Source organism: Leptonychotes weddellii, chromosome 2 (assembly GCF_054177405.1).
Source record: "Leptonychotes weddellii isolate Sample4059 chromosome 2, ASM5417740v2, whole genome shotgun sequence".
NCBI classification, from domain to species: Eukaryota; Metazoa; Chordata; class Mammalia; order Carnivora; family Phocidae; genus Leptonychotes; species Leptonychotes weddellii.
In genome coordinates, this window is record NC_138370.1 from 17,084,588 (window position 1) to 17,100,306 (window position 15,719).

At 40.2% G+C, this 15,719-nt stretch overlaps 1 protein-coding gene and 1 pseudogene across 1 annotated transcript in view; one reads left to right on the forward strand and one right to left on the reverse strand.

Annotated features, from left to right (window-relative positions):
* The window catches only part of SLC7A2 (solute carrier family 7 member 2), a 363,691-nt gene that overhangs the window by 70,092 nt on the left and 277,880 nt on the right, over positions 1-15,719 (reverse strand). The gene's annotated exons all lie outside the window — the stretch shown is intronic.
* LOC115944740 (5S ribosomal RNA) lies at positions 854-971 on the forward strand (annotated as a pseudogene).

Consider the following 15,719-nt stretch of genomic DNA (forward strand, 5'->3'; position numbering starts at 1 on the left):
TGGCTCACCTTATATTTCTGTTGGATGGTGCTGCTTTAGACAATCAACAAGCCAATTCCGGACTAGACACTATGCAAGAAATCAGAAGCAATTTTTTAAAAGGTAAGAATAGGGGCACCCGGATGGCTCAGTCGGTTAAGCGTCTGCTTTCGGCTCAGGTCATGATCCCAGGATCCTGGGATCGAGCCCCACATCAGGCTCCCTGCTCAGCGGGAAGCCTGCTTCTCCCTCTCCCACTACTCCTGCTTGTGTTCCCTCTCTCGTTGTGTGTCTCTCTCTCTCAAATAAATAAATAAAATCTTTAAAAAAATAAAAAAGTGGACAGCCCACTCTTCACAACCCAGCTGAGGAGACAAGACATTGAGAGTCATGGTTTGACACAACCAGAAGGCCAACCCCAAACGACTGAAGAAGGTTCCCCCTGTGGGAGCTTAAAGGAGAGAACTGGTCAGAGATACCTTTTCTGAAGAAGGGGAATTTCGGAAGATCATTGCAGGATAAACAGTATTTCTTTTCCGCAGCTGTAGAAGTAAGAGAACGGCATTCTGGAATAGAAGAGGAGGAAAGCACGGAGTGGGCCTTGGGTAAGATGTGTAGACCAATTTGTCGTGCATGAGTGTTGTATCCTGAAAGGGACTTAGGTCCACACAATCTCCTGTAAGTCGATACACTCAGTCACCTCCAGAATGACTTCCTGCCTGCTTTTCATGAATCTCTCTCCTTTCTTCCAGATTTTATCATACACAAGATCTGAAGCTAGAAAATAAAGGTACTTGCATGTTGCCAGCCAGAGCTTTGCCCTGCTTCTGACCAAGCTTCCAGAAAGTGTGCTTCCAAATGTATGCTCCTCCCAGTCTACGGCCATACCACCCTGAACGTGCCCGATCTCGTCTGATCTCGGAAGCTAAGCAGGGTCGGGCCTGGTAAGTACTTGGATGGGAGACCAAATGTATGCTCCTGGACTGTGGCACAACACGGTGTTTTCACTGAAGAAACATTCTCCTCAACCAAGTAATCCTTTGAATGGAGAGTCCAACTCATGTAAAGAACAGAGCTCAGTGTTTATTTAAATTGCTTGACCAACCATTCTGACTTGCCTGGGACTGTCCCAGTTTCAGCCCTAAAAGTCCAAATCTCAGGAAACCCTTCAGTTCCAGGGAAATGGAGATGGTTGGTTCACCCCACTTACTCTGCCATATTCCAGTCTCTGACTTTCCCATTTCCAGTCACTGACCTCTGGCTACTATGCTTTCTCTGGCCACAGCAGTGCCGACTTGACATTTTTCTTAGCCTTGGTTTCGTGATTTCCAGGTGTGTGTGTGGGGGGTCACAATTTTTCATATTAAATTCACCTTCCATTTTAAAAACATGTCACTGCATACTGTAAGGAGGAAAGGTGTTATGCACTCAATCAAACACAGGAGGGATACCTCAGTTCCAAAAATTGGGAACAGAAGTCCTACGTGCAAGTAGACTTATCTCATCACTGGAACTGACTCATCTCTGTCAGTTCCCTGTCCTCCTGGGATCTCTTCCTGGTGCCTTTGAAGCCATGCTTCTCTAGTAAGTCCTATTCTTGTTTTCGAGGGCTGTTAGCTAAGAGGCAGCATCAAAATGAAGTGAAAATCCCTAGATAAGAAATTCAGAGAAGTAGGTTCAATTCCAAGTTGTAGCAGCAAAAGGGTTACATGGTTAAGAAGTCTCCAAGTCTCAAAGGAGTGAAGCCCTAGTGATGAAAGGATAGGCGGTGGGTTTGAACTTTTACGGTACCAAACTGAAACCTTTCTGATCATACCACCCATGTCAGAGGTTCATAAAATTAGCTCTATTAGAATCACCATCCCCAAAGTTCTAGCATCAGTCTGAAAAAATATCTAAATTCCAATTTCCACTTAGCAACAACTTCTTGCACAGGGCTATGAATTCCAAGTTGCAAAACATGGGTCTCAAAATATTCATGTGGAAAATGTTACTGTCTAGCACCTTCCAGGGCTTCCTGGTAGCCTAGTCAAATTTTAATTCTCTGAGATCAAACAATGAGAAGTAAATGAACCTCTGGTGGTGGAGGGAAGGAAGGAAGATGGACAGTTGGTTCCTTGCAAACTTGGCTTTGATGTCTTTAACCGTCTGGCTTAGATTCACAAGATCCATCCCTTAAAAAGCTCCATGCTTTGGTAATGTGTCCTAAGACCTCAGGGAGGTCTCAGAGAGGATGCCTCAGAGAGGATATTTTAAAAGTTCCCACCTATTTTACTTTTATATTTGGATTGGCATGAATTGATGCCTCTCGGCTAATTAAGTAGTCTTTTTATCCCCCCTTTTGTGTCCTAGACGGGCAGGTGGAGTCTGTTTTAATGATGAGCAGTCTGGTCTACCACACTTCTTCATAACAAGTCAATGCTGGCTTACTCAGGCAGGGGGAGAACACCTGGCATTCTTCCTTAATTATATGGAAGAGTCGGAACTGCTGGCTCTCATGTGGCTTGTCCTCTAATCTCCACTATCAAATCAGACCACACTGTTCAGGGCAACTGTGCATTTTCTCCAGAGGCTTAAGGGGAAATCTGCCCTTTTATGCTTTCGCATGGAACCGGAGGGAGAACTCTTATAGCCAGGCCGAAACTGAGTAGGATCCTGGCCTAATCTGGAAGGCACTCCAGTTCCGCTTAGATTAATTTTGATCCTTCCCCAGATTTCATTCTGTGGAAAAGATCATGAAATAAAAAATTACAATTGCGTACAAAGGTACAGTAAAAAGCACAAATTAATCCTGCTGGTTGCTGACTCAACTAAATGCATGATTTTGAGCAAAAAGTTCTCAATTGCATTTTTTTTTCTTTTTTCTTTTATGGGGATAATAATACTTTAATTTCAAAAGATTACGAGGAGACACACAGGTGAGTGAAAATACTGTGAACAAGTTAAATCACTAAGGTTTTACTCTTTTTAAAGGTTTTATTTATTTATTTATTTATTTATTTGAGAGAGAGAGTGTGCACATGCAACAAGTGGGGGAAGGGGAGAAGCAGGATCCCCGTCCCAGATGCCGGGCTTGATCCCAGGACCCTGAGATCATGACCTGAGCCGAAGGCAGATGCTTAACCGACTGAGCCACCCAGGCATGCCACGGTTTTACTCTTGCATCAGTTCACACCCCCATTAGTTTAAACTTTGGATCCAGATACAATTTAAAGTTAAAAATCTAACTCTTAATTCTCAGGTTATACATGTAAATCAGGCAATGTAGCATTATCTTCAACATTACACTGAGACACATAAAATAGGGTTTTAGAAACTGACTCTTCTAAACCAGATGAATCTGTCCAAGTAAGTCCTTCAACAATAGCTCTATCTTTGGCGCCATCCTCCATTGTCAGCAGCAATAACTGCCACAATGTGACCTGTTGACCCCATGGGTTAGCCAAAAGGACTTCAGCATGCTGGTCACGCTTCTTCCTCCCCTTTTTTCTTCTTTTTTTAATTGAAGTATAACTGACAGACAACATTATGTTAGTTTAAGGTGTATGACATAATGATTTAACATTTGTCTACATTGCAAATGATCACCACAATAAGTCTAGATACCACCCATCACTGTACAGTCACAAAAGTTTTTCTCTTGTGATGGGAACTTTTAAGATTTACCTTCTTAGCATCTTTCAAGTTTGCAAGACAGTTTTATTGATTGTTCTCACCATCTGTACGTTACGTCCCCATGACTGATTTATTTTATAACTGGACGTTTGTACCTCTTGATCCCCCCCGCCCCCGCTTCCTCTTCCTCCTGGCCCCGTGTAGACCTTCTTTCCAGTCTTACAGTTTAGAGAGCCTTAGTGCAAAAAGGAGCTAGCAGAAGAGAAATAGGGGCGGAGAAAAAAATCCTGAAATGACAACATTTTAATTGTAAGCTCTCGGGCATGTCGCAACCTCTGCAGGCACGTGATAATTTTTGAAAGTATACAAAAATATGTCTGTATTTTCTTAATAAACGCATCTAAGTATGGCTCTCAGAAAAATCTGCTGGGCCCTCAGTTATACGGCAGAGACTGCAATCTCAGCCTTCTGGTGAGGCCAGGCAGCTAACACCAAAATGTGAATGCAGAGGGGCATCAGACCATAACGGGGGGTGGGGGAAGGGAGGCTGTGGCGCTAAGGAAATACTCAAATACAAAAGTTTAAAAACACCGAGCCAGCTAGCAATACACAAATACAGGCGGAAGTGTACCTTAGGGCTGCAAATTTTCAACATCTGCTCTAAGGTTTACTTATATAATCAAGAAGTCAATTGAAATCATTTATCAAAATTATTTTTTAATCCCCATCCACTACAGGCTGAGTGGATATTTAATTTTCTGTAATATTCTAGTGGTATTCGCTTGAAGGTACTGATTTATTTGTTGATTTTTAAGCAAAGTTTAGTGTAAATTTCTTTCAAAAAGTTACATAACACTTCCCATGAGAAACTTCACTCCTTCATGTGGGAAACTATACAATGGAGTTTATAAGCAGTAAGATTGTGCATGATCATCAGAATAGCAGTGATCTTTTTTTAACTGAGTGCATATTCTAATCCGCCTGTATGAATTACATAAATAAAATCTTTGAAGTATTGTTGAGGAAGTAATCTTGGCTAAATTGAACTTGACAGAGCCCCTTTATCTAGTTTCAATGTGATTATACTTTGAGGCACATATAGAATCATAGAGAATCCTGGTTTAAAATATGACTCAATGAGGACATTCCAGCATTAGGAAAAGCAACTCAGGACAATGAAAACTGCATTGAATAAGGGGAAATTTAACGTCAATAATTTAACATTAACTTTGCAGGAGGGGGGTGTTTCAATTCGATAGACTTTCACATCATTTTATATTTAAGAAATTTGGCAGTAATAACTAAGAAAGTAAGCATTCATTTTACAACTATATGTGGTAGACTCATAAGGTTTGGTTGGTTGTGGCCTACATAACCACAGGAGGAGCCATTCATGCAGACAACAAGGTAAAAGGCATCCCCGTATGCAGAGTACAATTTACTCAGCCCTAAAAGTGGCCTCATTGAGAGTTAAGTAAGCTGTTCTGCATGGTACAATTCTCAAAGGACAGAAATCTGTCCTTTTAAGTACCTAAATTTAAAGTGCCTTTGTATCTCGTGGTGTCTATATATATATATATTTTAATATCATATATAATTAGATATGATATATAATATAGATATATTATATATGTTTAATATATATTTAATATATAATATAATATAATAATGATTTTTATTTATTTATTTGACAGAAAGAGAGCACAAGCAGGGGGAGATGCAGAGGGAGAGGGAGAAGCAGATTCCCCACTGAGCAGGGAGTCTGATGCAGGGCTCAATCCCAGGACCCTGGGATCACGACCTGAGCTGAAGGCAGCCACTTAACTGACTGAGCCACCCAGGCGCCCCTATAATTAATGTACGATTTCCTGGAACCTTAAAGAGACTCTGCAGAAGAAATTGTCTTGTACCTTTGGTCAGGCTTATGAGCATGCAAATAGAGTACTGTTCTATCATATGTATTATCCCCTTGCATGGTAAATGACATCTTAGACAGCATTTTAAAGAATGTTATTGACATGGCTTTAAGGGAAAGATAATTTTCAGGATCCTACCTTAGTTTGGGATTTCTCAGAAACAAACACTGAGACAAGGATTTGACTGCAAGAGATGTATATGGGAGGAATAGGGAATAGGGAATTAAGACAGGGAAAGAAAGGGAGTCAAATAGAAAGTGTGCTATCAAGAGAAGTACCACAAGTGGAGTGTAAGCCTTTGGGGGACAGTGTAGACGGTGTATCTCAGAATTATCTCACTGAGGGAGAAAGAAATGGGATATTTATGTGCCACTTCTACCATTTTTGGTCCAGAGCTTCTCCTGGGGGCTGCTAACTCTCCCAGAACATGGGCAAACATGCTTTGATGGCCAGAGAAAGCCCCTACAAAAGCATGCGGGACATAGCCTTCCCTGTCTTTATTATGTAGTAGCAGACCTATATCTTCATGTCAGCCAGGGCTTCCTTCTGTGCTTCTTGGTCATCTGGAATAAGAAGCTGAAAATGACATGGGAGAAGATACAACTTAAGATTCAGTGGAGCCCTTACTCTGTCCCCTTGTAGAAGGATCCTTCTGCCTTTCAGGATCCAGGACCTCTGGCCTACCCTAGGCAAAAGTTGTGGTGGTGGGAAGCCCAAATTCCTCAAGTCCTTCCCTGATCCATGCATTTTAAACGCAGCCACTGTGGCAGGAGACAATTTTAATTGTTAAATTAAAATGGACTGAGATGTGGATCACAGCTCCTGCATCCTACCATTTTGCCAGAGATGTGATATTGTTCTTGGTTTATTATCAAGACTGATGGGGGCATTTTCAGGGACTTCCATTTGGCCTTTCTTCACATATGACTTACTCTGTGTAGGCCAATGAACCGTGAGGTAAGGTTTTACCAGCTCTAATTATAGTCGTTTCCATGATGCCCTGGGGCAACAGAAATTTCTACTTGGTTCTACTTGGTTCTACTGTGAAATGAACTTGGGCAGGACTCCGGTTCCATCTACCATCTAGAGTCCGGCTCCCCCCGCTCTAAAAGGTGGCCATGGTGTAGGTTTAGACTCACTGGCATGAGTGATCTAACAACTGCATCTAACAACTGGACTTAAATCTGCTGAGGAAATGTAGGAAATAGTTCAACATGTGCCTCAGAGTTATCTCACCCACATCAGGAGAGAGCTGAGGTATGTACATACCAATTCCCTTGCAAAGATCTCCATCATAGGATGAGGGCTGCTCTAGGATGGGTAATTCTCAAGCCTCTCTGGCCTGCCATGTGCTCAGGTATAGCAGGGCAAGGAAAAGCCCTCAGTTGCAGGCATTGGCAGTTGGAGGCCAGCATTACGTGCACCACTGAAACAGAAATAGCCCAAAGGGGTAAGCATGAGACACTGACATTACCTTCTACTTTTAATTAATTTTTTATTTTTATTTATTTGACTTTATTTTTTATTGTATTTCTTAAATACCTCACAAACAGAAAGCTAATGGTTAACTCCTTTGCTTATGTCTCTGACAAAACTATAAAACCTACCCAAGTTACAAATTCAGAGGACAGAAAATTTGCAAACCAATAAAATTTAAATTAACATTAATTCTGCATGGAAGACGATATTCTGCTAAAACTAAAATGCTATGTGCCCTATGAATATAATACCAACTGCCGAGATTTTTGAGTCAGTCTTCCTTTATTTCATGTGAAGACTCAAAATCTTCCACCATGTTTTTCTTTTTTTAAAAAATTACTAAAGGACTTTCATTTATACAGTGAATGTAAAATCATTTATCTTCACTTGGCTTGAGTGCCATTCTCTTTTATTCTTAAGACCCAACTAAGGTGTTATTATAATGTAAATGTAAATGTAAACTCTGGGAAGGATATGTAATAAAAAATTGTATGCTCATGGAGAACATATGGGAACATAATAAAAACATTATATCATATAGAAAGACACAGCATTGTTTCTCAAATTGGACAACCCAGAGACTCCAGTGGAGAAACTGCTGTGTTGAATAGATAGTGAGTCTTGTATCCATTCTAAGAATGTACAAACTAATACTGGTCAGTGTGGAAATTATGGTTACAGAATAGAACATGAATGATATAAACCTTGACAATATAAAAATATAATGAATCCAAACCAGAATGTGGGGCTGAGAAAATGCAAATGTCTAAGTGGAAGCACTAATTTTATAACTTTTCATAATAACATCCTAAAGTTATCTATAGGTATCTAAAGGAGTTCAATATTAATAAATAAGTAATAATAAATGAGTAATAAGGTATCTACAGGTACCAAGAATAGGGGCACCTGGGTAGCTCAGTCAGTTAAACATCTGCTTTTGGGTTAGGTCATGATCTTGAGGTTCCTGGGCTGGAGCCCGTATCCAGCTTCCTGCTCAGCAGGGAGTCTACTTCTCCCTCTACCTCTGTTCCCCTTCTCCCCTCCCCGCCCCCCCCCCCGCTTGTGCTTGCTCTCTCTTGCTCTCAAATAAATAAATAAAATCTTTTAAAAAATTACCTTTCTCCCCCTCACATTTGAGGTTATTGCTGTCACAATTTACATTTTTTATATCGTGTAACTAGTAACAGAATATTGTAGCTATGATTGTTTTTGCTATATTCCTTTTTTTTTTTTACCTTTTAAACTAGAGTTGTAAGTGAATTATGCACCACTGTTACTATTTTGCAGAATCTAACTATGACTATGTATTTACTTATTTACCATTACCAGTGAGATTTATACTAACTTTTATGTTTTTATGATGTGAATTAGTGTTCTTTTACTTCCACTCAAAGATCTCCTTTAGCATCTCTTGTAAGGCAGGTCTGGTGATAATGAACTTCCTCAGCTTTTGTTTGCTGAGGAAAGACTGTATCCCTCCTTTGTTTCTGAAGGACAGCTTCATGGGGTATAGGATTCTTGGCTGATAGTTATTTTCCTTTAATATTTTGAGTATGATGTCTCATTCTCTCCTGGCCTGAAAAGCCTCTGTTGAGAAATCTGCCAGTAGTCTTATGGGGTTCCCTTGTATCTAACTTCTCTTTCTCTTGCTGCTCTTACAATTCTTTTTTTGTCTTTGATTTTTGACAATTTAATTATAATGTGTCTCAGTGTAGCTCTATTTGGGTTCAACCTATTTGAAATCCTTAGGCCTTATGGATCTGGATGTCTACTTCTCCCCGCCCATGTTTTAGAAGTTTTCAACCATTATTGCTTTAAATATACTTCCACCCCTTTCTCTTCTACTGGAACTCCCATGATGTGATACTATTTCTTTTCATTGTGTCCCATAAGTCCCATAGGCTTTCTTCACTCTTCATTATTTTTTCTTTTTGCTCCTCTGTTGGATAATGTCTAACATCCTAAACTCCAAGTTGCTGGTTCTTTCTTCTGCATGGCTGAGTCTACTTTTGAAACACTCTATTGAATTATTCAGTTCAGTTACTGTATTTTTCAACTCCAGGATTTCTGTTTTTCTCATTTTTCTTTTTTTTAAGATTTATTTATTTATTTGAGAGAGAGAAAGAGAGAGAGGAAGCATGGGGGGAGGGCAGAGGGAGAGAGAGAATCCCAAGCAGACTCCGCTCTGAGCATGGAGCCCCACATGGGGCTCGATCTCAGATCCCCAAGATCACAACCCAAGCTGAAACCAATAGTCAGATGCTCATCCAACTGTGCCACCCAGATGCCCCATGTTTTGCCTTTTTTTTTTTATGGTGGCTATTTCCTTTTCAAACTTCTTCTTTTGCTCGTAATTTGTTTTCCTAATTTTGCTTTGTTATCTGTCTGTGTTTTCTTGTAGCTCGCTAAACTTCTTTAAGAGCATTATTCCGAACTCTTCGACAATTCATAAATCTCCATTTTTTAGGGTCAGTAATTGGAGCTTCATTAGTTTCCTTTGATGGTGTCCTATTTATCTGATTTTTTGTGGTCCTTAATTCCTTACATTGGTATCTACACAATTGGGTAATGGGGTTTCTCTTCCATACTTTACAGATTTAGTTTAGCAGAGACTGTTCTTCATCAGTCAGCAGCTCAGTTTGGGTTTCTGGGTGTGTCTGCTGGTAATGTCCTTGGGCAGGTGGGACCTATGACCTCCTATTATGGTCTATTTTGGGGCAAGGCAACTGTTTGAGCTCTGAGGACAGGAATGGGTTGATGGGGGGCAGGGTGTCACTGGCTGAGAATAGTTGTCTAAGACTGCTATCTTAGTTCCCTACACAAATGAGGCTGAAAGATGGGCTCTATGGTTGGCTGGATTCTCTGGTTAGGCTTACTAGATGGCCAGGACTGGGTACTATATTCAGTATTAGATGAGACTATGAATTAACTTCCCTATCATGGTAGGGCAGAGGGACAGGACCCAGAGCCTATAAAACTCCTTGTTTGGGAGTCTGAATTAGGCCAGAGCATACACTGAATTCCCTAGTCAAGTGAGGCCACTGGTTTTGTTCTGCAGATGGGGGGAGCCATGAGCTGGGCTCTCTGTTTAAATGCTACTGTATGTAGAGTTGAATTGGCTACACAGCTGCCCCTATGCTTCGGTTATTTTTCCTTGTTGGACCAGCTGAAGGCTATATTCAGTGATTAGCACGTCTATGGATTAGACTCCCTGCCCAAACACGTTGGGGAAGCAGCACTAAACCTAGTAAAGCTCTTTGTTGTCTTTTCTCAAGCCACCCTGCACCCCAAGTTCCCTGGCCAAACAAGGTCACTGACTTTGCTTTGCAAACTATTGGCTCTGCCTTCCTTTCTCTAGCCTTGAGCACTGCTGAACTGCACAGTTTCCAAGAGTTATTACCAGCCCTTCTGGTCAGATAGGACCAGAAGACACCCTCCACAGTGGGTGGGTTGTAACTCCACTTCTTGCCTGGGCATGGGAAAACCAGGCTCTAAGGACAGCAAAATTCCTTATTTGAAAATCTGAAGCAGACAGATATGCACTCTGCCAAGTTCCCTGGTCAGAATGAACCTCTGACTTAGTTGTGCTGATGAGCAAAGCTGCTGGTTGGGATTACTCCTTGGGCCCTGCAGGTATGAACTCCATCTGCCAAGATCCTTGTGCTGGTTGTTGGAATCACCTCCCGCCTCTGTCATGACCAGATTTCTAGTGGTTGAACTCCCAGATTCCTCTGCAATCCCTGTGGTGTGAGATCAGAGGAGGGGCTCCTACAAAGTGACCCACAATGCTGGAGAGGGCTGGTTGTATCACTTGGGTTTCCTTTTCCTACTGTAGGAACCAGAGGCTCAGGAGAGACCTTCCCATGTGGTGCTGTGCTAGCCTGGGGGAGGGACAAGGTGGTCAACATTTAGCTGCTTCTCCTCCTCTCCTAATGCAGTCTGTCTTGGTCCTGTGGTCCAGGGAATGTTTGGCCTCACCCCTGCATTCTAGGATTCTCTCCGTGGTGACTCATTCTTGAATAATTGTTAGTTGTTCTTATTATGAAACAGAGCAAAGTCAGGAATTACCTATGTTGTCTCTGTTTGTCTTCACTACCGTGACGGATTATAAAAAGAAATCACATCATCAGAGAAAAAAACCCATCCACACATTTTTCTCCGGCCCATACTCTTCACTGAACTTTACTGGTGATAGAAAAATGAAATCTGCAACATTTTCAACATTCTAACAAGTATGTGCCTATGTGAACAGGTCAGTGGATATTTTCAAGCTTGGATTAGATAACTTCCTAAGATTATTTTTTATGCTATTGTTCACTCTTACCTCCAAGAAAATGAGGCAAGTTGCCACCCAATGTGTCTTAGGGCCGTAGAGTCTTGGGATTTGTATTCTTGCTGTTCAATGTTCTTCCTGTCCATTGGTAAACTATGCTGTTGCTATAGAATCATTGAAAGCTAGAGTTTCAGTGGGTCTCTGGCATGACCCAGTGTAGCTATCTCATTTGTCATAGAAGGAAATAGAAACCAGAATAATTTAAATTGTCTTTCCCAATTTAAAATGTCTTTCCCATACCCCTAGTTAGTGGTGGAAGCTAGAGGGGAAAAAACCCTAAACTGGATGTTATGAGTTTTCCACCATCATTTTGCTCCTCAAAGTAACATTTTACTTCTCAAAGCAAGTCCCATGACATTGCCTATGTGTAATGTAGGAAAAGTCTCTGGAATTTCTCCAGTCAACTGGATGTCTTGACTCCAGGGAAGAATGTAAATAAATGTCAGGAGAGATGTACCTCCAGTACATCTTGTAATGAAGGTGGTAAGTGTCCTACGGGTCAAGGTTGAAGCAGTTGGCAGAAGAGGAGTACCTGCCTCAAACATGCTTCACCACTAGACAAATATGGGATTTCAATACTTAGGACAACTTGTCCTTTAACCTTGTGATTTCAAACAGAGATGTGAGTGGAAATGTAGGTGGAGAGACAGCAAGACAATGACGAGGCATTTGTCAAAACCATTTGTCAACTGGTTGAAATGTGCCACAAGCCTGCACAAATACAAAAAATAAAGTACATGGGGTAAATTATTAGAAAATGCAAATTTTCTAATGTTGCTTTATTCATCTCTAATATACTGCTTGGTTTTTCTCCTGAAGGATTTTAGCCATTCTGACTGGTGTGAGGTGGTCAACTTTTTGAGGAACCTCCACACTGTTTTCCAGAGTGGCTGCACCAGCTTGCATTCCCACCAACAGTGTAGGAGGGTTCCCCTTTCTCCGCATCCCCGCCAACATCTCTCCTGAAGGATTAAAACTATGTCTTTTTAATGGTCAGGAGAGTTTAGGCTACGTCTCTATGGTTAGATGAAGTTAGAAGAGAATATTATACAAAAGGCAAAGCCTTAAACAAAATTTAGGGAAAAAATAAAGTAAGGCTAACTTCTTTTATTGTCCCTTCTGGCAGCCCTGTGATTAGTGATATCAGGGGGTGTGTGGAGGGGGTGTGTGCAGGGGTGTAGCTGGGGAGCTGCAATCACTGTTTTCTATCTGGTGTTGACGTAGGTGTCAAAAACCAGCTGACAAGCTTGATGTTGGGCAATTCTTGTGATAACTTAGTTCAAGTTTCTGCTCTTAGGCAAACACCTAAGTGAAAAACAGACTGTGAATATCCACCACCTGGAAGACCCAGAGACTAAACAGGTTTTGCTCCATGTATAATATACAGTCAATCTCAGCTGATGGTCAGGATGGGGGGTGCAAGGCGATATATGCTCTCTTGTTCAGAGACCCACCAATGACAAATCCCCTGCTTTCTACCACTCACTGCGCTTTCATGTGATCATGAAAATAAACGTCGGGCTAACATGAAATAACGTTTTTAGGGAAATACATAACAGTGGTCACCTGATTTTGTGAGTGTAAAAAGGAATACTATAACACCACTGCAGAGGTTTGAATATAAAAATTATGCTTAATCTGCTGTGACTGCAGAGTCTAAAAAATCATTTCAAGGATCTTGTGTTTTTAGACTTCTCTGAAAAAAAAAATAGACCTTTCTAAAAAATTATAGAGAATACATACCTAGACATTTTTTTCATTTGGGGTACAAATAAAGTTTTGCTTAATAAAAAAAAAAGATAATGCTGTGTAATTCTGAAGTGCAGCTGATATATGGCTGGCACTTAAAAATTAAACTCTGTAATAAAGGAATAAAGAGTTACTAGGGTTTTGAGTTTCTTTGTCAATAAGCATGAGGTCTTACGATGCTTCAAAAATTCTTTAAGGCAATTCTCTGGTTCACAGAGAAATATGGGGCTTTTTAAAAAAATACCATACAAGCAGAGAAAACTTCCATAGTGTACTTTCCAAGAGTTTTCAGTTGAAAATAATAATCAATGTGTCATAAAAATTCAAATATGAAACATTACAGCAAAATAGGGATAATATAGCAAGATCCATGTTCCTGAACCTCCTTCTTTCAAACACAATAGTTGATTTTATATAAACATTATTTTCTCCTATCTGCTCATTAACTCCTAAAGGAAAGAGATAGAGTCAACTTCACTTCTACTTAAATTAGTAAATGTGAACACAGAACTTTCTTTTCTTTTTTAGTTTCATGTATTCAGTAGAACATCATAAGCCGTGCAGTGGTGATCCATAGAGTCTGAAATTTAAAATAAGGCATATCCTCAAATGAGACATTAAAATAGGGAAAACTAAAATTCAACACCTTGTCAAGTTTTTACTAGAATTCATTAAAGGATACAAACAAAAAGAATTTCACTGAGTTTGGTTGAGGAAAACACTGTAACACGCTTTTCCCAGAATATGTTTTGACAACCACTGTTCTGCTTGATTTTTAGGCTTATATATATTTCAAAGCAAATGAAATCCATATGTTTCTGATTCACTTACACTCAACTCATCAAAATGTAGTTGTAGGAGCTTCTTGAAGTCTGAGCAGCTTCTAAACCACACTTATCCTTGTGAAATAGAACTCAAAGACAGAATTGGGTTGTATTTAACTATATACTTATTTTTAAACTATCTGAAGAATTTCACTGAACTCATGTGGCTTAATACATATTATTATGCTATCTTTTGGAAATAGGCGAGCAGTACAAAATGTTTAGCCAAATAAATCCTCACTGTCCCTTCTGCCCGCTGCCTTTTTGCTTGCATTGTTTTTCAAGGGAAACAGAAGGAATTTGGCCTGCAAGGAGAAATCTGTTCTCTCCTCAAGGAACATAATATATTCAGTTGCTTTTCTCTCTAATTCTTCGTATAAACAACAATGCATGTCAGCTGTGGAGTCAAGTAATTCTCATTTTCTAGTTCTTCATTGGACTTTTATTCAGGGAATTTTGGTCAGAATTTGATTATAATTTATAATAAACGTAAAGGCGGTTAGCTCCATGAAGCCATGAAGCCAGCAACCATGTTCTTCAGCCTTGCATTCCCACATTGGGCACAACTATTGGTTGAAGGAATGCCTGGTTTTGTCAAGGTGACTGGCATTCGCTTTTTGTTCTTTGGGCTTCAATAGAGGGCAAGCAGCCCTATATTTATTTATAGTAGACACGCTTTGGAGATAACAGAAAGACACAACAGTAATTCTGATACTGGGTTTTGCAGAAGATTTAAAATACCTTAACTGCTTGGATCATTATATCATCAAAAATTCCTCAGGCAGCCTTTCACTGAAGTATTATAACCAAAATGAGATTGAGGAAAGTTCCAGATAAAAAAAATCCATAGGATAGCTCTACTCTGGCCTCAGTAACATTCCATGCAACCCCATGAGAGAAGTTCTTCTCCAAAGACAATGCTTTTAGGGTGAGGGGTTTCTCTGTCACTTCTTCACCCACCTGCTGGTGGCTAAAATTCAGCCCCAATTTGGTCCCTTTTCCCCATTAAGCTTATTCCACAGATGACCCCACCATTATTTTGCAATCCTGTCTAAAGGAGATTTTATCATGAAATTCTCTCCTCTCAGTAGGGCTTACCGTGGCAGCGAGATGTAGACAAAAACAAAGTATTTGCAGTCAGTTAGACCTGGGTTCTCAAAGAAACAGTGTAACCGTGGGTCAGTGGTTCAACCTCTCCGAATTTCAACTTGGTTATTTCAAATGCAATTATAATAGCTAGCTTGAGGACTGTAATGCAAATTAAATAAGAAAATATACACAGTGCCTAGCACACAATTGACTTTCAAAATATTAGGTTTATTTCCTCTGTATTCCAATACCCTGAAGAACATCATATCCACCTATACCCTCATATTTATTATTTCAGTGCATACTTGTCATGTACCAATTATGAGCTAGGCAGTCTGTCGATGACTTGGACCCTGGAGTGCAGATAACGGACATGACCATGTTCTTTTGGGGTTTCAAACTGAGTGGGAGAGAAACATTAAAAACATTATACAAATGATTGACTCATATGTGGAATTTAAGAAACAAAACAGATGAACATAGGAGAAAGGATGGAAAAATAAAATAAGATGAAAATTGAGAGGGAGGCAAACCATAAGAGACGCTGAACTCTGGTAAACAAACTGAGGGTTGCTGGAGGGGTGGTCGGTGGGGGGATGGGGTAATTAGGTGATGGACACTGAGGAAGGCACGTGACATAATGAGCACTGGGTATTATATGCAACTGATGAATTACTAGAATCTACCTCTGAAACTAATAAAATTAAATAAATAAATTAATTAAAAAAAAAACCA